Genomic DNA, 22,295 nt, shown 5'->3' on the forward strand with positions numbered 1-22,295 from the left:
CTGCAGAAAACCAAATAAAGAAAGAAAAATTTTAGAGAATTTCAGGGGATAATTATGTGTGGGGACATACTCCTTATAGAGGAACAAAGAAAAATTACAGCAAGAGATACATAGCGTGGTGTTGATAGTGAATAACAATATATTTTGAAAATCACAGAGTAGATTCCTATGAACGTGTTCATGTACTCTCAAATTATATACATAATTCTTTACAAATCAAAGGTCCATTTGTCTTCCTAGAATGTCAGGTCTCTGAGGGCAAGTGCCATCTCTGAATCCCATGCCCAGTACCTGGCACATCATGGACATGCAGAACCTTACTGTGGAAAGAACAGGTGAGTGAATGAATCCGTGATGTCTCTGGTGGACAGTCTTCAGTATGGCATTGGTGCCCTTCTCCATGTCCACTTCACCACTCTCCATGCTGCCCTTCTGCAGAGTTGTCTGAGGACAAGTCACTTCAATTTCCTTCCTCGGGGATTGATCCACATTGCTCAACTCATCATTATCACCCATTAAAGTTCTAATGGCCATATGGCCTTATCCCTTATCCAGTATCACAAAGAGAACAGATTTTTATGTATTTCATAAGTACAGATCTAAGAAAATAACCATACTTCTCTTTCCCCCAATCTCACCCCTCTCTCCCTTGTTTTCACAAACAAGTTTTGGCTCAAACATAAGTCCCCTAAATTGGTTGTGGTACTGACTTTTTAAAGATGAACTCTAGGACTGTGTCCACAATCATGGGACAACTACTAATGTCTTCCACAGATTTAGGAAAGTGAAGTGGTCACAAGAGGGGCAGGCATTTGTCATAGTTCAGGCACTCTGCTAAATATATACCTTGATTCTGTAGGGAAGGGATGCTCTTTCTCCCAATGTTATTCCCCCCACCTAGTGAAGTACACGCAGAGCCAGCCCCTCGCCTGCATCAGAAGGAAACTGCCAAGTATTCAGAAACTTCACCTTCCCCACATGATGTCACTGCTTCCCAATGACACTATCAGTCATATGCAGTTGCACTTAAATCACAGAAAATCTTCCGCCCAGAGATACTGTTGTATATTGGAATGTTCTAAACTTCTAAACATGCTTCAGACACAAGATACTATTTACAGATAGTCAGAGCGTTTGGTTCTACAGGATTCATTGATTCATTGAAAGAATGTCTCCAGGCTTTGGTTTCCTCATCTATAGAAAAATTAAAATGATCATTCATTATATTAATACAAAAATTATTTTAAATGATCTTTATATTAATACAAAAATTAATTTTAAATGATCTTTACAAGTTTCTCCAACCCCAATAACCCTCTGAATCTCTGAGTAGCTCTTTGTTTTAATTATATGAAATGTTTTCTTTAATTATCTTCATTGATTTATCAAACAGGTGTTCATATGGAATTGCTATTTTGTAAGTCAGAATTAGCCAAATATGGGCAGTTAAAATACCACAATTTAATATCATATGCCCAGCAAAGTATACATATACACATAGTTTACCCAATATCATATTTACAATAGAGTATATACATGTACCATGTTTACTCAATCTCATTATATGAATATCCACTATTTATTCATCTATTTTCTTATTGATGGACACAAATGTGAATTCTAGTTTAGTTTTGGGTTTACTACTACCAACAAGGTTGCTATGAACATTCTTATCCATGTCATCAAGTGCATATTCTTGAATTTTTCTAGGATTGAAATAGACAAATCATAGTATATGCATATCTTCAATTTTATTTCATAATATTCAGTGTCTTCCAAAGTGTATCTGCACAATCGACACTTCCACCAGCAGCATATACAGCTCTCTGTTGTCCTACATCCTTGCCAACACTTGTTATTACCTGAATTATTTTTTTCAATTGTTGCCTTCTGTTGGCTATAACATAGCACTTCATTGTGGTTTTAATTTGTATGTTTCTGATAAGGAACAAACATGGGCATCTCTCCTCCCATTAAATCTTTCATCTGAATTATCTACAAACTGTAGAATTGTGGGCTGAGTTTTAGCTCCTTTCCTTTCTCTGAACTTATATATTTTAACCAGCTGGTGAATAGTGACATAGCCTTGGAGGACACAGTGGGGAGCACTGGGATAACCCACTAAGTTGATAATCTGCCTTTAAATGAATAACCAGGAGTGGACCTTTGGGAACTGAACTCATACAATTCAATTTGCCATACACCAGTGTAATATTTCACATCTTGCTAAAATTCAGACCAAGCAGTATTTTGCATGCAACTAAATACTTGGTGATTCTTTCATTTAAATGATTAGTTTATTTCAACTACAACTTGCTTGAGGCACAAAAGGTTTGTACAACTCCCCCCACCACCATGTTATCCCCCAGTTAGCCCCTTAACCTTCTTATGTGAAGCTGTTTCTGAATCTCTTACTCTCCCCACTTGAGGATGTGCCATTTTTCTCAATGATTCTTGGGAATTGTGACCTTGGGATTCAGAAATAAGGCTCTACATGTGAACACTTTAACTCACACCATTCAATAGCACATATACAGGAAAGCAACCTTTCATTATATTTGTTCTTCAAGGAAAAAGCTAAGTGTTTTTCCCCTCCACCCAGAGAATTCAACAAGAATGACCATGTTCCTTAAGTGATTGTGAATAAATGATTCTGATGAATAAAATTAGGTAGTAGGGTGGAAAAAAAAAGTCACCCATGGAGTCAGAAACAATTGAAAAATGAATACAGGCTACCCCCATCCCTGGCCTTTGTTGAAGGGATCACCAGAGATCTATGTAGATATTATTTTGAAATTTAGAGCTTCAACTTGTATGAACATGAATGCCCATGCTGAGTTTTTGCGTGCCTCTGTGAAACAGCAAAAAGGACCCGACAGACCCTATTCTTGCATTAAAGCAACACACTGTGGAAAGCCTGAAAATAAACCATCTAAGCTTGATTAATTAGGTTTGTAAGTATTGTTTCGGAACCAAACAATATTTCTAAAGATTTCAATAGTTCAAAGATTGCCCTATGGCCATCTGGCCAATACATCTTCCAACACATGCAGTTTACAAGCATTTTTCTTCCCAATATGTTGTCTTTGGTTGGTGCGACATTGTTTGAGTGCGGGGCTATTTGGGTCATAGTGGTTTTCTCCTCTGCACAGCAGTGGTGCTGAGCGCAGCACTTTGACCATACATCTTCCATGTCATTTCCATCAAAGGCACATGATACTTCCTGGTGACCAATCAGGAGTGGCCCAGCATCCTAACAGAGGGCATATTGGCAAACCAAGCTTTCTTAATGACAGCCATTGTTCAAGGCCAACAAAAGGGAGGTCCTGAATATTAACATGTGGCCTTGTGTAAAGGTCACCAGTATGGCACATCCATCATATTTCACAACCAAGAAAGAGAACTTTATAGGTTCTGTCAGAATCTACTGTTGTCCAAATAAATGTATTAGGCTGACAGCTGACACCAAGGAGCAAATGATCTTGAGTGATGATAGCCTTTTTAAACAAATATCCTTTCACTTCTTTGAAGCAGCAACAGACATTATGGTGAGGAATGATGTTTAAGGAGTATACCTCGAGGCCACTGGGGGTTAGAATAACCAGGCAACCCAATTAAAATATTAATTTAATAACATGTTATCATTTGGCTAAATGGCATCTCCTTCTAACAGGCATAACTTCCCACAATGAAAAGAAAAATCACATATTTTAATGTCTCAGAGTCTCCAATGATATTCCTAATGGTAAAGACCACCAATTCATCAAAATTTTATCAGTGATACTTAGATTGTTAACACAATGAGAAGATAATTCAAAGGCCTGGGCTTACTGACAACAGTGTGTTTTAGTTGAAAGTTATGCAGAGGCAAAATATGATGGCAGAATTAAATGAAGGTAAATGGTGTCCTATACATTTAATATTAAACTGAAAATCTTTATCAAGTTTTCCAGCTTTATAATCTTGATTAGAGAAAATTATTTATTCAACATTAAAGATACAAGGTTCTGAAGATGCAACACTACCTTTTAAAAAAAGTTAGAATTTATTCCTATTTAAAATATCTTTAAAAAAAAATAAGCAAGAGAAAGAGTAGTGGACAAGGGTGTATCTCAGCTCCCTCACCCTGACATTACTGTTATAAGATGATGAGCCGTGTTTTTTTTTAATTCCTCACACATATTATACTCTCTCCTGACATGCATCTACTTTCTTTCTATTGGAAATATTTTCCATAGTCTGTCTTCTTCTAACTCCTTCAGTTCTTTTTCCTAAATTCTAAACTCCTTGAATCCTCTTGCTGCTTGTTTTCAAAGTTCTCAGACTAACTTTATCATAATACTCAACTATCTGAAACTGCTTATTGAATTATCTTAACTTCAAAATTACTCCAAATTCCATAAGGAAAAACTTTGTCTGTTTCACCATTTGTGTATACATTTATACATATAAATAGTAACTTTAAACAGTAGGACTCAGTTGGAATTCATTATCTCTTGATTTGTAAGTTTCTGTTAAATAAAATAAACACTTCACAAAAAGAAGTGCTTTCACACTGAAATAACCTGCCTTTCCTGTATGATAGAGAAGACACCGAGTGACCAAATACATCCTCGTCCACTTATGCTCCATTGTTTCAGAACAAGGCATGATTATAAGGGACAGGACAAAGCCCCCTTTTGAGCTATCTTTGAAAAGGGCATTTTCTAACAAGGTAGTCGTATAAAACATATATCAGGAAAAGTTATCCAAAATTGTGATATTTTTCTCCTATATTTGTCTTGGCATTGAGTTTTCTGCACAATTGGCTTCACCCAGAATATCTTCCACCTGCAGTGTTTTCTACCTCTCCACATCCTGTTAGTCCTCAAGGCCCAGTAAGTACCACGCTTTCATGAAGCCTCCTCAGACTGCTCATGGCTCCAACACCCTCCCCGTCCTCTGAATGGTCTTCCGGATATCCTCACAGAACACACTTTCATGGCATCATTCATGTGAGTAGATCTTCCTTCTCTTTTGCAAAAACAAATTTGTATGTTACTGGAGGGAAGAAACACATCTTTATACTTTTCTGAATCCAGCCTAGTGCCTTGTATGTTGTACTCTGTGAAGATTCAACAAATAGCTGATAAATAAATGCACTAACACAAAAAAATAACCATTATATGTATTTAAGTAAGTTTCTTAAAAGCCTTTTATGGCAATGTTTTATTGATTTTACATAGTAATCATGTTTATTCTGTCTGCTCAGACACACACACACACACACACACACACACACACACACATCCTTCAAGCTAATGATCCTAGGAGGTCTAAATGAAAGCTTGCTTACTCTTAGCTTCTTCCCTTCTTAGTTACAAAGGGAAAAGCATCCAGATGATACCCAAATCCCTCTCTGCAGTTGATTGGTCCAGGTTGTAAAACTGACATATACTTGGACAATACTTATCCCTGAGACCTAACAGAGCCCATCTCAGTTCCTGTCCGGAAAAGATACTGTAAGATATGAGTTGTGAACTATTGGGTGCCACATTATCAGTCTTCATTGAAGAGACTACAATGAAGAAAAAAGGATGACATGAATGAAGACTGAGAAGCATAAGACACAGGATTCTACGGCCTCAGAAGACCCCCAACTCGCTTCTTCCCTGATACACACCTCATGTCAAATTCCATGTACTTTGGATAAAAGTCATTCTTCTTTGCTGGCCAATGTAACTGCAGTTTATCTGTGTGGTAACTAATCAAAATAACTTTAATAAAATTAGACTTTACAATGGGCATTATTATTTTACTATATTATAAATTTTATCAATGGTTCATTAACTGAAATTGCATTTCTTTGCCACTTAACTGGTTCAATATCAAAAATGCTTAAATTCATAAGAATACTATTAAGTTCATCTATTTCTCTAAAGTAAATAGATTGATTATGGAAAAGATACTTCAATAAGTTGTGAAGAATTTTCATCCTTAGAAAAATGTATTAACCATCTCTTAGTAAATTCAAAAATCAATTAATAGCAGTATGGTCCCTGGTAACAATAATGAATAATTGCATATTTCTTATTAGTTTATGTGTTATTGCTCAATAACACAGTTTGGGGGCTTCAAAAATTTTTAAAGTTCATGGAAACACTGTTCTATTTTTGTTCTATTTTCTCATTAACATTTTAAAATTTCATTGTATGTGTTCTGTTCTGAAGATGATGAAAAAAGGCTTAGAATAGTTAAGTTACATGTCCACAGTTGCCCAACTCTTTCTTTATTGAAGCAATCTTTTAAACTTGACTTACAATGCTCAGAAAAATATCTCACACCCTGTAGATGCACATATCCTTTAGGTCTCCTCCATCTCTTTCATTTTTACCCAAATTCTGTCTTTTTTCCACTACATCACTCCTGAATGCTGTAGGGATGACTCCTGAAACTGAGTTCTACAACCTCCCTTTCTGGCATAGGGCAGTCCTTAATCCTCTCTGCCTCTGTTTCCTATCAGAAAGAAAGACAAAAATAGTTATTATGTTCACCCAACAAAAAGGAAATTAATGGTTGATTAGATGCCTGTCCAACACAGTAAGGATGAAAACCAGTCTTCATGGTGAATTATTGAATTAGGGGCCAACTTACAGTGAGGCTATGTCTACACAAAGCCAAACATCCAGTTGATTCAGCCAAAAAAAAAAGTTTAGCAACAGGAAAAAAATGAAATTAGTTGATCAGGATTGTGCAGACAAAATAAAACCAAGAAACTAATGTCAATAGAATAACCTGGTTATAGTCCTGCAGTTTACCAACTGAAAAGTCTGTTAGACTTTTGATGCTCATTGTCAGAGATTCTATTAGAGTACACAAAAATAGATTCATTAAATTTGTGTGGGGATATATATCCTTTATTTCCTCTCATATTTCTCTTTTATTTTCAGATGTCAAATTTAAGATAGAAATCAAGGAAAAAGCAAGCCAACATTCAAAAAACTGAGCTAACACCTCAGCCCAGGAAATTAAAAAGAAGCACTCTCCTTTGATAAGTCTGGCATTTAATGTATTATGATATGTCATCTGTCATGACTTAGTTTCACATTTGATGGACTAAATATTATCTTTATTTTCTGAAAAGCATATGGTATATTGAGATCCAGTTTATCTACGGATTTCTAACTAATGAAATACACTCAGTGTTTACACGGATTTTCCCAAATCCTTTTAACACTATGGCAAAGATCAGAAAATCTTCTTTAAAATGTGTGATTTTTTGCTTGATTGGCTTTAGATAGTAGTTGCTGACCAGCATTAGGGATGTATGTATGTCAGTTGTGCTGTCAGGGGATATTATTTCAATGCCCTGTATCATTTTTTTATTTATGCTTCTGTTATGCACTCTTGTAGTAGTATTATACTGCAATACTTAGAGCCTATAACTCTAAATACTTTAAAACTGCATTAAATTTGTATAACTATTGACTCAGTTGGGTAGAGATGCTAACTTAAGAATCACTTATCACTCTATTAAAAATGAAATAAGCTAATTAAAACTGCAGATCTTCATTAATAACTTATTAATTTAACTCTCCCCCAACTCTAAATTAATTAGACCCAGGAAGTGGACAAAGAAATCATTCTTCAATTGGATTGGAGAGTACAGTTTTATGAACTGAGTCCTGAACCCCAAGAATGAACACTTACAGCTGCCACTGCTTTCTGTTACCTTAAATACTACTGGGCCATATGGAACATTTCTGAGGACATTCTATTTTAAAATGTTCTCTACATATTTTATGTTTTTCCATATGTCTCATCCTTATTTCAGAGTTGCTATTCATTTCCATACAAATAAGATCTTTGTTTTACAAGAGTTCATTTTTCCCTGTCCCTTCAGCCCTATTATGGACACAAACCTCCACTTAGGTTATTACAGCCACTCTAGGACCAGCTGATTGTGGCAAGATGAATAGAGAATTATTTGGAAGAAAAACAGACATGGCAGATGATCTGTGGGGCTACAGAGCCCCTGTTTTCTTTACTCATTCCAACCAACCCAGTGTGGAAGATAATCAACGTGACACTTGTGTTGAATGGTTTCAAAATGAATAAAATGTTTACAGAAATCAACACTGAAACCCTGTAGGAAGTGACGAAGGAAGATATAATTTGGTTAACTGAATATTAACCAAAATGTGCTTTCTGAAAAAAGGAGCTCCCTGTAGTTTAGGGTTGACTTCGAGCAATTATCCAAACAAAACAGTTGGCGCCTGTGTTGGCGACAAAGAAGTGTTTGCATAAAGTAGAGTGAGAAGACAAATATGCATGAAAATTAAATTTAGGCCTCTGGGACTACCCTTTTGGGGCCATAGAAGAGCTGATTACATGTTCACAGCTGGAATTGGTGTTGGCAGGCAGGCCTTATTCATGGGCAGAGGGAGGGACTCCCTTTTTGAGTGACAGTCTTATGGCAAAGCAAGAACGGCAGCACTAAAAGCATCTGATGCTCACAGACTTCAGGCTCTGTGGTCCCAGGCTGTTCAGATATGGCATCCAACTGGAGTTGTCTCCACGAAAAAATAATTATGTGGTTCCAGGTGTGTATATATCTATGCGTCTGCTCAAGTACAAGTTCTTTTTCCCATTCATTACATTCTCATCTGCTCAGGTTTCTATGAGCTAAAGCTTTTCCAGTTAGAAGGCAGCAAGAATAGCCAAGGAATAGCCAGTATTCTGGACAACACAAAAGCTGAATCTTGCAATATCGAAGTTGAAGGCCATGACACGAAGTTGACGCCATCTTGGAGCAGGGTCCTTTGGACACATTCAAAACCCAAAATGTGTGCTTTAGCAGGCATCTGGCAATAGGTCTCCTGGCATCTGTAGTGTTGCATTGCACAAAGAGCCCCAATTCTTTGTTTTTCCTTTGCAATGTGACCTTTCCCAAACACAGTCTGTTTCCCTCTTTCTTAACCTATGCTGGATTTATGACTTGCTTTGCCCCATAATAAGCAATATTTAGCCCACTGAACATGGAGAAAATGACAATGGTGTCCTAAGGCAAGAGAAAGTATGTTGGGCTCAATAATGATAACAATATCTAATTTTATTGTGCACTCATGTGCCAGGAACTGTTCAAAGAATTGTACTTATTACCAAATTTAATTTGCCCATCACAGCCTGATAAAGTATTTGTTACTCCCACTTTTTTCACAATAAGAAAACAAAGTCCATGGTGGCTAATAATCTTGGTCAACACCCACAAATATGAATCAGCAGAATCCTAATTTGAACCCAAGGCCATCTGTTTTCTGAGCCTACACTCCTTCACCAGCATATGATAGTGTTCTTCAAGGGACTTGACCAGAAGAAGGTCAACAACAAATGCAAAGGGGGGAACCAGGACTTCTGTAATAGCCTCACAATGAAGGTATGATACCCATGGTAACGCTTCTCATTTTATTCTCCATTGAGCCAACAGTGGGATCATTTTAAATATTACATCCTGTCACTTCCTCACGAAAACTCTTCCAATGGCTTCCTATTGCACTTAACAGAAAAATGAAAATTTGCTATTATGGTTCCAAGGCCCTTATTGACATAGCCTCTCCCAACCTTTCTACTTAATCTGTCTTATCACCTTCCACACCTTTTCTACTTCCTGCCAGCTACAGGGAACTTCCTCCTACTCCAAGCTTGTCCACGCAAGTCCCAAGACTTTGCTAATTAGAATACTGTTTCCCAAGACTTAAACATTAGCTTAGTCTCTTGCATCCTTCATGTTTTGCACAAATATTACCTCTTCATAGATATCTCCCTAAAATGAAATTTTTCATTCCCAATGCTCTCTCCTTACCGAAATTTACTTTTCTTCACAAAACTAACTACATCCTGGAATTATATTAGGATATGATTGATCTTTTACTTATTTATTGACTGGTTGTCCCTCTAAAAAGTACATTACATAATGCAGAATCTTTGGTTATTCTTGTTTACTGCCTACGCTAGCATCTAGCACCTTAACATTGTTTGAGATTTATTTCAAAGTTTAAAATTCTTTTTCAAAAAATCAAAGTTTCAAAAAATTTAGAATGTTAATGAAAAAGAGTATACCCAAAGTAGGAAAAGTAGGAGTCTGATAAGTGGGTAAGTGATTCTCAATATCAGTGAATAAGAATGGTGCATTTAATTACAAATTCTGGGGTAGGAGACCCCCAGGTGATTGTGATCCAAGTGGTCTGAAGATAGGGTTGTCAGACTCAGCAAACAAAACAGCAAGTTAACTTGAATGTCAGATAAACAATGAATATACTCTACGAGACATACTTGAACTGAAAAATTGTCTGAATAATTGACTGGATGTCCTATATTATATTCAAAAACACTGTCTGGGACTACAACTTAGAGGACAAATTCTGTATTAAATTGAGAGGTAGTCTTCAGTTTGGAAAGAATAAACTTGGTTGAGAAAAGTACATGATATACAAAAATATTCAAATATATAAAGAGAAAGGATAGCTAGAGTCTGGACTCAAGAGATCTAAGAGCAGATATTGAAGTCATCAGATGATACATTTTGACTTTCTCTAGCAAGATGACATTAACTACAGGTTGGTTTGGTGGAATGGGTTACCTCTCATAGCAATGGCTTTTCATCTCCAGGAATATGCAAGCTATGTTGTTAAAAAAATCGAATGAATGTTGAGGAGGGGATCTTTCATGGGGGAGAGAGTTAGATCAATTTTGAAGACATTTCCAGTATCAGAATTCAGTATCTGGGAAGCAACAAAACAAATATCCTCTGTGTTAGATGGGATTCCATTCATTGAAAGTAAGCAGAAACCAACTCAAATAGGCATAAATAAAACATGGAGTTTATTATTTTGTATTGGAAATTTAGGGAAGGTCTTTCCTTAAGAATGGCTTTGTTAAGTGTAGAAGGGATATCACGAGGATTCAGCTCCATCTCTCAGCACTGTTTGTCTCCAAGTTAGCCTAGGTCTCAAGCAGTCTCTTCCTGCATGGTGACCAGTATTCCAGGCCCAATATCCTAATAGGATTGCAGTCTCATCAGGGGAATAACACTTCAGTTTCTCAACAGTTCCAGCAAAAACAGAAGGATAACATCTCATGTCCTGCCATGGCTCAGATGCCAACTCCTGAACCAATATCTCAATGCAAGGAAAATTAAATGCAATGAAGGAACTCTTTGAGGTCAAGTGCTTATTACTAGAAATAGAAATTCAGAGTAAGCTAATCCCCACTGAAGTTATCAGTACTGCTGGGGTTTATGGGTAATGTTACCTAAAAGGGGGAGGGAAGGATGGGACGCTGGCCAAACAAAAGTACCAGATTGTTCTATATGCAAATTCAGTCTGTCTCAGCTGTCATATATGCTAACAAGTTTTCATTAAAGTCATTCTCCTCTACAGTGCATTCATCGTCTCTTCATCAAGTTCCTCCTACACAATAAAAAAACATACCTCTCCTCCTCCTGTAGAGCCAATCTTTTACCCAACGGTTAATTTAACTGAGTGTCAACATTTCTTGAACAGAAAACATTTCAACTATCTAGAAAGACTGGGCGCATAGTGCAATGTGTTACCTCTCAGAGCAGTGGGTTTCCACCTCTGGGAGCTTCAGTTATATTCTTTGAAATAACTGAATGAAGTTGAGGAAGGGGCTCTGCTCCATGGAGAGATCAAAATTATAGCAACTCTAAAGACTCTTCAACAGTAGGAGTTCAGTACCTTGGAAGGACTGAAAGATGGACCTGTATTTCTTGACCATTTCTGAGTTGAAAATAATTATGGAGCACCTATTATGTTACAGGTATTGTTTCTAATACTAGGAATACAAAAATAACTAAAACATGGTTTCTACCTTTCAAAATATGACCTAGAGAAAGTGGAAAATACAGAGGAGATAAGTAGTAAGTACATGAGGCAGATATGCATTTACAGCTAGGGCCAGCAGAAGAGATAGCATGTAACCCAATGGGATCACACTGTAGGCACTAATTTCTCTCTTTATCAGAATACAGGAGTCATGTGTTTGTATGAAAAGTTTTTAACATCTGCTTTGTCACCTGGCTGTTTCAATGGTTATTAAGACAGTCCCCAAAACACTTAACTAAATGATGCCATTGTTCTTTATAAAACACAAGGACTTACAGTTTTTCTAATAATAAAAACCTACATATTCACTGTATAAATTTTAGTACGTAAACAGAAGACATGAGAAAAGGAAAAAATATACAGAACTATTCTAAGTATTTTTGTGCTATTTTCACTTCAGCCTTTCTCCTTTCTATCTCTACAAGAAGAGAGCTCTCCTGTAATATATATGTATTAATATAATATATAATATCCATGTGCAGTTGTGGATATATGTATATATGCATATAGTATATAGTGACTTTATATTCTATTTCTCACTTAACTCTCCATTATTGAACATTTCCCATTTCAATAAGTATTCTTTGAAGAGTTTTCTATACCATAATATTGACCATATGTATGATGATACAATCTTTATGAAGGATGCATAAAAGGAAATTCTTAAGTAAAATGATGACTTACGGCAGATAAAGATGTCAAACTTCAAAACAGTCTAAGATTTACAACACCCAATGTGTCAAGTACCCTGAGTTTTAAGAGAGATAAAAATGTTGTTGAACTCCCTGTGTTCATTTACCACTCCAACTATAGTATATGATGTAGTATATAATACACAAGTAACAAATAATGCACACATGACTTTATATTATCTCTCTTCACATTCAGACCCACATCAAAGAGTTCTGTATTATATTTATAGTTCTGTCAGTATGATTATCAACTACTTTTAACATTCTATTTAGAAGAAATTAACAAAGCCAACTGAACTTCAGATGGACTTTGTACAGAAAATGTGTCTCTAGATTTTAGAGACTATCTGCATTAGATATTACTAATAATTTCCACATTGTTTTGTCTTGCTTTGTAAGTTCAAGAATTTGGGTTATTACCTCTGGAGGTAATGGAATTACCAGGAGTTCATAGGGAATTCTAATAGGATTAGACCCACTAGTCCCAATAAATTTCTTGATGTCAAATTCAGGATTATCTGTAACCTCTAGCCATGTAGGTCTAGAACACAGAGGCACTCTGCAGGGCTGATGAATTTCAGATACTAGTCAATGCAAGCATGTCTCTATGAGTAAGGATGAGAGTCCCATTGTCCCTGTCACAAGTGTTTCTGAATCCTTATCTCTAGCTTTGTAATGGTATTATTTTCATGTCTCTCTCTGTCCTAACTTCCCACAGAGCTTTGTTCCCACCACCTGCATAATCTGCAAGTATAGTCATCTGTTGTTTCCTTAACTTGTTTTCAAGGACTCATCTATTTCATCTCCTTGGGTCTAATAATTGTGGAAAGAATTCAACATCAGGGTCTCACCAGTCTTTCTCTTGTCCCAAAGTTTACTTTTTTCCCCAAGACAGGAATGGCCAGATTATCAGCTACAGGGATCACTGTGCCCGAGAATAAGGAAACAGGATTCATGCATTCTGCTGCACCCCTGTTTCCTCATCAGCCTGTTCTCATGATGGACAAGTTCTCCTGATGCTTCCAATCCCCATGCTATAAATACACCAAGCAAAACTGCCACATTCTCCCACCCAGCTTCATTTCAGTAGTCAGCATAACTAATGCTTGGATCCCATTCCAAATCCTTGCGTATACTCTCAACTGGATGGGTGGAGACTAAGGAGCTGCCCTCCATCCCCCCAGTGCCCCAGCTACCCATTCTGCAGAGCACACCACAGCACAGCAGCTGGATGTGCATCTGTGAGAGCGCAATCCACGTCCTACCATCATGGGACATTAGACATGCTTTCCATATCCTAGGAAGAAAGCCTTTGCTCTGTGCATCACTCACACTCAAAAACGACTTGCAGCTTACAAAGTTCACTCAACAATTCTTTCTTTAACATCTACCCTGTGCAAGGTATTAGGTTGATCACTGGTGGTTAGAGCAATGAATCAATGGGGCCCAAGCTCTGCTTTCTAGAAGTTCTAATCTAGAGGGATCAAGATAGCAATCACCATGTAGTATTACTAAACCTGTCATGGGAGAGGAGCATTTCATAGTTACTCTGTGGATTACAGTCAGTGACATTAATATTTCCATTTTATAGATAAGATAACCGACACAGAAAATCAAAGGTACTCAGGATCATATGGCTCACATAATCAGGAGAGCTAGAGAAGGCTCTGATCCATTTCATTTCCACAACAGCCTGACACCCCTGCAAAAATTATAGGACCTAATTTATCCTAGAGAAGAAAGGATAATTAAGAAATTCATCCATTTTTGTTTTAAGTTTATGCCAGTTTACTCCAGTCCATATAGATGTTATAATTTTCAGAACCACATTTCTAGATCCTACTGCTGATGATAAAACATCTTACACATGATTTTAAGCTATGTTTTTCAGTTTAAGGCTAAGTTATTCTGCAAAGGAAAACAACTCTGCAATGTCTGTGGTTAACTGAACATAGAATTATTGTCTTTCACAATTCATGTTCACTGGGAAGTCAGCTTCAGTTCTGCTTCACATAATCTTCAGACTGGGCCTTCTATGGAAGGAGCTGCCTCTATGTGGGACACTGATGGTTTCATAGTAGAGGAAAAAGAGACCTGGCCCTCACAGCTTCTGCTTACGTGTTATGCTCACTTCTGCTCAGATTTCACTAACCGATGCAAGTCACATAGCCCAGCCTGACATCATAGAAGCTGAAAAGTACAATTTTCCCACAACTAAGGACATCAAATATTTAGAACAAGAGCCTGTTACATCACTCATGACTACACAAGTGCAATTACATGTGACACAGAAGACCTGGGGATGATCCTGGAGCTCACCTGGTGTGGTTTCACTGAAATGAAACTCTCTAGGCTCTGGCAATATCACTCTAAAACAATATTATTTCATTTACCTCAGGAAGTTGTCCTGAGATTTACATGACAATGTGTAATAAAGTTCCTTGAAAACCCTGTTGTTCTCATATATTGCTGGGTTAAGATATTTGAGTTATAAGCTCAGTTATTTATGAGGCCAAGGAGACAACCCAAACATAATTATGAAAAATTTGCTCTAAAAACAAAAAAAAAAATACCTACTGAATTACATTTTTTTCTTATTCCCCTTTTTTAAAAGAAACTTGTAATTTCTTTTTCAGAGCAAACCATGCATACCTAAAGGCTACAAGTGGCCTCTAAAATCATTGTCACAGACTGAATTTTTTTAGGAAAACACAACATGACCACAAATCTTCAAACATTCTTCTTACACATATCAAATGCCTGAAGAAGTGACTAGAATTCAAGTCTATGATTGAATAAATAATATATTTATCTTAGAAAAGTATGAAAAGTAGTCAAAAATAATTAAGGAACCTAGAATGATATTTCAGACTCACACCTGCTAACTCATAGCATTTCCTTAATAAAACAAGTCAATTTTCAATAGTACTTTATGGACTATTAACTCTGATCCAACCATCATTCGATGTCTTCCTTCCTTCATCAAATCTTTGACTGACTGTTGTATGGCAGGTATGTCCCAGCCTCTGGTCACTGAATTTACAGCATTATTGGAATAGAGCAACTCTCATATAATGCAGAGAGATGAAGACAGTAAATCCAGGTAGCTAACAGGGAGCAGAGAGAGAGAGCGTGTGGCCTAATTCAGTGACATAAAGATGTTATAAGTCACGATGCAGAGGGAAATGCAATGCTCATGACTAAAACCTACAGAGATGATGCAAGCTTTTTAAAAAGGATTAGGAGGGGAGCACAGCATGGGAGTAAGACACTAGGGACAGGAGGTTGGAGGTGAGAAGGACTCAGTCATGCAGGATATCGGCAAGGGTGTCAGCTGCCCAAGCAAAGAGAATGATGAACAGGTCATTGACAGTCCCTGCCCACAGGGAGGATGCAGTTATCAGACAAACATGATGCATGGATTTTTATAGGGAGTTAAACCAAGCAGGAGCTGGTTCTGTGCAGTGGGAGAGCAGGAAAGAATGCAGAGTCTTTGAGATGGATTGCAGAATGGAGAGGATCTCAGCTATGGTTTGCATGTTCCCCAAAGTCCCTCCAAAATTCATGTGTTGAAACTTACACCCCAAATTTATAAATCAATCGTGTCTGGAAGTGTAGCCTCTGGGAGGTGATTAGGATTATAAGAGGTCATGGCCCGTGCCACAGCTCACTTGGCTAATCCTCTGCCTGCGGCTCCGGCACCCCAGGTTCTAGTCGCGGTTGGGGTGCCGGATTCTGTCCTGGTTACTCCTCTTCCAGGCCAGCTCTCTGCTGTGGCCCGGGAGGGTAGTGGAGGATGGCCCAAGTCCTTGGGCCCTGCACTCGCATGGGAGACCAGGAAGAAGCCACTGCCTCCTGGCTTCAGATCAGCGCAGTGCACTGGCCGAAGTGGCCATTTTGGGGGTGAACCAACGGAAAAGGAAGACCTTCCTCTCTGTCTCTCTCTCACTGTCTAACTCTGCCTGTCAAAGAAAAAAGAAAGAAATTATTTTAAAAAAGAGGTCACAAAGGTGAAGCCCCCATGATGGCAACAGTGGCCTCATAAGAAGAGGAACTCAAGTTGGCACACTTGCTACCCTGTTTCGTGATGCCCTTCACCTGCTACGATACAGCAAGAAGGCCCTCTCCAGGTGCTGGGGCCACGCTCTTTTCATCCCAGCCTCCAGAATCATGGCCCGAATAAACCTTTCTTCTTCACAAATCAACCAGTCTCGGGTATTTTGTTACAGCAACAGAAAATGGACTAAGACAGTCCCAATTAACAGAAGAGGGGAACTTTGAAAATATAAAGGAAGCAGAAATTCAGTGCATGGCAATGAAGGCAGTTTGAAAAATGAAAATATAAGGAAAGAGGAGTAAAAGAAGAGAGTGAAAAAGGAAAATGCACCCAGGTTCACCAGGTGCAGGGACTATGACTACTTACTGAGGACCATGGACAGGGGTCTAGGCTTAGCCACAGATATGAGCAGACATTTCAGAACATTCATGGGAAAATGGGATTAAAAGATAAGTTTATTTGTGGTGCAAAAAATTTGTGAAATCTATGCGTATTTTCATAAAATGTTTTTTCCATGAACTTTTTGAAGTCCTCCCATACACACCAGCTTGTTAAGCACTCCTCATATTCTCACTTCATTCATCACTCCAAGGACATATATATAAATTTAATTTAAGCTAAGTTAACTCATTAGGTAACTTTAAATTTGCCTAAAGAAAAACTAATCATATAAATTTAAATGTCACTCTAAAGATGTACAGCTCTTTAATTTAAAGTCATATATGTTCTTTGTGAAAAATTTTTGATAAGGAATAAGATTTGTAAATATTCATAGCTGGGTGAGAAACAGCTAAGAAATTTTTTAAAATGTTCAAAATCAACAATTTCAACATCTTAATTTCAATTATTTCAATGGGCCCTTAACATTTAACAAGAATAATCTATTTATATGTAGTGTTCTTTTTAAAATTTTTATTTATTAACATTTACTTATTTAAAATGCTAAGAGACAGAGAGAAAGAGAAATCTTCGATCATCTGGTTCACTCCCAAAATGTCCACAACAGCTGGGGCTGCGTCAGGCCAAAGCCAGAAGCCTGGACTCACTCCAGATCTCCCATATGAGTGGCAGGGTCCCAGGGACTTGAGCCGTCACCTGCTGCCTCCCAAGGTGTACATTAGGAGGAAGCTGGAATCAGGAGCAGAGCCACAGCTTGAATCCAAGCTCTCTGATATGGGATGTGAGTGGCCCACATGGCATCTTAGCCACTGCAACAAATGCACACTACAAAAGAAATAACACAAGGCACAAGAAACAATTTCTCCTTACATAAGGGAAGTGGTGACTTATCTGGCTCATTCACCACACCAATTGATTCCTGAAAGATATAGGTATAGGTGGTGAAATCAGTGCCTGGAAGCAGTTCCTTAGGCAGTGAAGTGAAGGGTGGATTTGAAGTGGGAGACTGAGAACAACACAGGTGCGTTGCTGACTTAGCCACTTTCCAGTTCTCAATGTACTGTAGCAGTTAAAAAACCACTATTGTTTGCTATTCTGAATAGCACTCACCCTTATTTGCCAATATTTTGCTTATATGCTTGGCTGTCTCTACCCCATGGAAGCTCCTCATAGGTAGGATTGGGTCTAATTTGCCTGCCACCGTATTCTTGACAAAGTCTGTCTCACATTAAGCACTTGTTGTGGATTGAACTGTGTCCTCACCAAAGACATATTACAGCCCAAACTACTGGTACCTGTGAAAGTAATCTCATTTGGAAATGGGGTATGTATATGTATATAAATATAAATATGTATATAATTAAGATGTGAAAAATCTATGGTCCATGAACCAAATTCAGCTCACCTACATCCTGCTAAACCTAAAGTATTTTTACATTCCTGTCCTTGACAGAAAAGAGTTTGGGTTAACGTGTTTGCCTCTCTGGTTTGAAGAACAACAAATATTTAGGAAGCTACCCCAAACTGTATAACACAAAAGCCAAGAAGGAATTTCAGATAGTAAGGAATGAGTGTATGAAATAATGATTATGCTTGCCTCATGGGACCATCAAGGGAATGCACCAACTTGAGAACACAGTGATGAGTATGTGCCCCACAGCAATCTGAGTGGGTTCAGCATCTTGGTAGCACAACCCCTATTGTCTCCACACGCTTCCTTCAGAAGAAAGGTAATATAAAAATAGTGACCGAAATGATGAACTTCAGAGTTAGACAAACCTGAGTCTGAATTGTTTCTTCAATTGTCCCTGGCTTTGTGACCTCAGGCAAATTACTTCAGCTCCCTGGACCTCAATGTCCAAATGTGGAGCTGTGATGATTCTATGAGAGGACATACATGAGGCTTTATAGACTGCTTGTCATATAGTGAACCCTCAAAAAATGACAGTCACTATTATCATCATTATCCAGAAACTTCAGTTCACATAACAAGGGACTATAAAACTCACTCTTTAGAAAAGATATCCTGATGTCCAAAACAGTTAAGTTACAGAAGACTTCCCAAAAGTTAAAAATAAATTTCAGAAGCAAGGAAAAACCAAAGACCAAAAATCTCTTTTCCTTTTTCAGCAAGAGTAGGTAAATTTTTCTTCTTGCTCTAAAAACTCATAACATCATATCCAAGATAAGTCTGAAAATTTCCCAGGGTCTTCTTCCCATATTATCTTTTTGTACTAGAAGCAGATTTTCTGTGATAAAACTTTAAAATATGAAATGGAAAAAAGGAATGGCTTATAATTTTTCAATTTCAGATCACCAAGCCACTTTGCTTTTAAAAGCACACCGAGTGAGAGCCGCTGCATGCAGCATCCAGGATGTTCCCCGCGCGGAGTCAGGTTTGGATGTCGTTCTCCAGAATGAAGACCCATGACAAGTCCTCATACCTCCTGCAAGCTGCAGGACTACCTAGGTACCGGCCTAGGGCTGTGACTTCAGCCCTAACTTCAAGTGCTGCTACTTAATTAAAATTCAAGTTGCTGAGTGTGACCAGTTTTTGCTTCATCTATATTTTCATGCATGTAAATGCCCAGCTAATCTCTAACTGGCAACTTTCACCTCATTCTTCCATGATCTTTCCTTTGAAAAATGTAAAAATCCATAAACTTCCATATTGTGCCTATACAGTGTTCATTTCTCTCTCAGCTTCCCTTCATCAGGTCCCCTGGAGAAGAAAAAAAAAAAAAATCCACACAGACTCATTTCAGGAGGTCTGAGTATCTGAATCTAACCCAGCTCTTATCTTAACTTGCCGATGTGAGATTTACAAACAGGAAGAGAACAAATAAGGCATAATTTAAATTTTAATTTAAAAACCCTCTATTTTCTTATCCCTTATCAAACTGCCAGCATTTTTCCCACTGACAATGAACGAGTGTCATTGGCATAGGCCAGACCCTACCCACAACCAAGGAATCTCTTTCATCTAAACCCCTGATCCCTTTAATAAACAAAATACGAAAAGGCAGTCAAAATTACGCTGTGGCTTTATAAAAGAAGGCAGGGAAATCCTCGGAGTACAATCCTCTACTTGTTATTTTCCCATACCATGTGACTCCAAGTCATTCTGCAGGATAAAGAGACAGGGGCTGCCACAAGATCCAGCCATGATTTCCCCTGTGTTCCCAGCCTGGCCCATCTGTTCCCCAGAGGCCACATGAATGGCATATGTCAAGAGAGTCAGAGCTGTGCAAACTGCCCAAAGAAATCGCCCAGCCAACTTCCCTTTGCTTCCCCGGCTTCAGCAATTGTTGCTGAGCCAACCACCATATGGCGAATAATTAGTTTTTCGACCCCACTCAAGAAAAATGTCCGCTTCATTGCCAGGCGTTAGCAATATGTGTGTTAATGAACGGTGGGAGTTGAATGCCTATACATTAACAAAAGTTGGGAATTTTTTTTCTAGCATCAAGATCTGTCCTCTTTTGGTTTGCCCCTTTTCAAGGAGGTAATAGCTTGGAACCCTTAGCATTTAGGATCAAACTGTATTTTTTTTAATAAGAGGCTGCAACCCAATGGGAGACACCTAGTTTTCACAACTAAATGTCCTCCTCTTAATAATATTGCTGTAATTTTTTACTCGAAATGATTTACTCAGTCCATACGAAGGCTGGGACATCAGAACTAAGTAACAGATGCTTTCTGCCCTTTATACCTAACACATAATCGTAAGTTTATAGTGAATGTCATTAGTGCAGGAAGCACCTTTTCAGCCTTTTTAAATAAAAGTTGCCTCACTCCAACAGAAAACACATAGAATGGTTTTAGCAGGAATATTTAAGGATCCAGTTAAAATTCCAAGTTCACCATCCCAACAGTAGAAGCCTTAATAGGTAAGTAATTTCTCTCAAGAGGGATGGATCTTTGTGTGCTCAGACAATAAACATTTATTTAACATCCATGATATAACATAAAAAGACATAGCATGCATCCATTTTTTTGCATTTTCTGGAGCAAGACGACACTAATTTGTCCCACATAAGTTTTGATGCTAACTGCTTTCTGACCTTGGCCTTCACATTCTTTGCATGCAGACATACAAACCCTGAGGGGGGAAAAACAGACAAGGAATTGAAATGTTCAGTAATGCAATTCTCAAAGATCTTGCTATAGGTCAGTGGTTTTCAAATACCTTCCATTTTCAGACTGTCCTACCATGGCAGAAGTCCCCAAAGATCTTGTCTCCTGTTTGGCTGAAAAAGACATGTCTCACCAGAATACATCAGTAGAGGGGTGCTTATTTAATGAGTCATCCAAGAGGAGTCTCACAAGTAAAATGTGAAATAATACCAGAAACAATGATGACTGCAATTTCTTTTTACATTTGCAATCTATTACAATAAAACCTGCATTGCCTTCCAGACTATCAATCCCCTAAGGATATGAATGCTCTGTTTCACCCACCACTGTGCCCTAAGCACCCAGGGCTCACTACCCAGCTGTTGGGGATACAACATATAAACTTTCAACAAGTATTTGTCAAGGAAATATAAGGGCATTTCAAAAAGCTTGTGGAAAAAGAATTAAAGGATAAGTTAATTTTGGCGTATAAAATAATTGAAATCCATGCAGGATTTTTTCATAATACATATTTCCATGAACTTCTTGAAGATCCATCATATATATGGATTTCAAAAAGTGTTGGCACCAAAATAAACTTATCTTTAAATTCCATTTCTCACAAACTTTTTGGAATACTCTCACACCTTGAATATTTTAAATAATTCTAATATTTTCAGATACTACAATGCCCAGGAACCATGGGCATTTTGTAACTCCCAGTTTGACAACCATGGCCAGTAAGCAGTGTAAGGTGATATTGAGCATAGCACCTAATGGCATCTTCAATTTCACCTAATTAGCATGCAATTTCATCTAATTATCACTGGTCTATAATTACAGTCTTTATGTTGTTCTGCTCTAAAATTTAAATTATGGGGAAAACATCTTCCCTTTTTGGTTAAAAAGCAGAGGATTTTGTGTTTTCCACACAATGGTAGCCAGAAAAGTTAGAGGCGACAGTATAACTTGGAAATCACACATTCCAGACTGGACTCCAGGTGTAACCACTGTCATGCTCTCCCTTCACCCTGCCTCAGTTTCCTCACCTGCTCACAAGGGGCTGGGGAGGAGAAGATAATCCTTCCTTTGGCAGAATTTGGTGGATTGAAAAGCAAGTAAGGCAAACTGTGTAATATAATGTTTAAG

General features: G+C 37.9%; 1 protein-coding gene across 10 annotated transcripts in view; it reads right to left on the reverse strand.

The window, feature by feature from the left end:
* C11H12orf42 (chromosome 11 C12orf42 homolog) overlaps positions 1 to 22,295 on the reverse strand; it is a 325,319-nt gene that overhangs the window by 149,344 nt on the left and 153,680 nt on the right. The window contains exon 1 of one of the 10 annotated variants that reach the window (XR_011380239.1): positions 970 to 12,578. The exons of the other annotated variants lie outside the window; for them this stretch is intronic. The gene's annotated coding sequence lies outside the window, so the exon portion shown is untranslated. Of the gene's footprint in view, positions 1 to 969; positions 12,579 to 22,295 lie in introns of those variants that run through there. 10 annotated transcript variants of the gene reach the window in all.

Source organism: Oryctolagus cuniculus, chromosome 11, assembly GCF_964237555.1.
Source record: "Oryctolagus cuniculus chromosome 11, mOryCun1.1, whole genome shotgun sequence".
In the NCBI taxonomy this organism is placed as follows: domain Eukaryota; kingdom Metazoa; phylum Chordata; class Mammalia; order Lagomorpha; family Leporidae; genus Oryctolagus; species Oryctolagus cuniculus.